Below are 321 nucleotides of genomic sequence, written 5' to 3'. Positions count from 1 at the left end.
TGTGAAGAGAAAGGAAGACAAAAAGAAGAAATTGCACTTGCATGGAGACCATCAGCCTGCAGCACTGGGCTGTGCCTGAGTGGGTCCGGAGAGCAAAGGTGTTTGACCGGTGGGGCTCTAATGGGCTGGCAAAGCCCTGGCCAGTTTTGGTATGAGGGAGAGCAGGAGGAATTTGAGGTGGACATATAAACGCCGGTAGGAGCAGGGGCTGGCAGAGGTCTGGAGAGGTTTGCAGGGAGAAGGAGAATGTGGCTTGGTGGTGAAATGCAGAGCTGCTGGGGAAGCTTCTGAGCTGCTTCCATGTCTTTAGGCACATGGATT

The sequence above is a fragment of the Nestor notabilis genome, unplaced genomic scaffold, assembly GCF_000696875.1.
Source record: "Nestor notabilis isolate BGI_N333 unplaced genomic scaffold, ASM69687v1 scaffold15415, whole genome shotgun sequence".
NCBI classification, from domain to species: domain Eukaryota; kingdom Metazoa; phylum Chordata; class Aves; order Psittaciformes; family Psittacidae; genus Nestor; species Nestor notabilis.
This window is presented reverse-complemented; position numbering follows the sequence as displayed.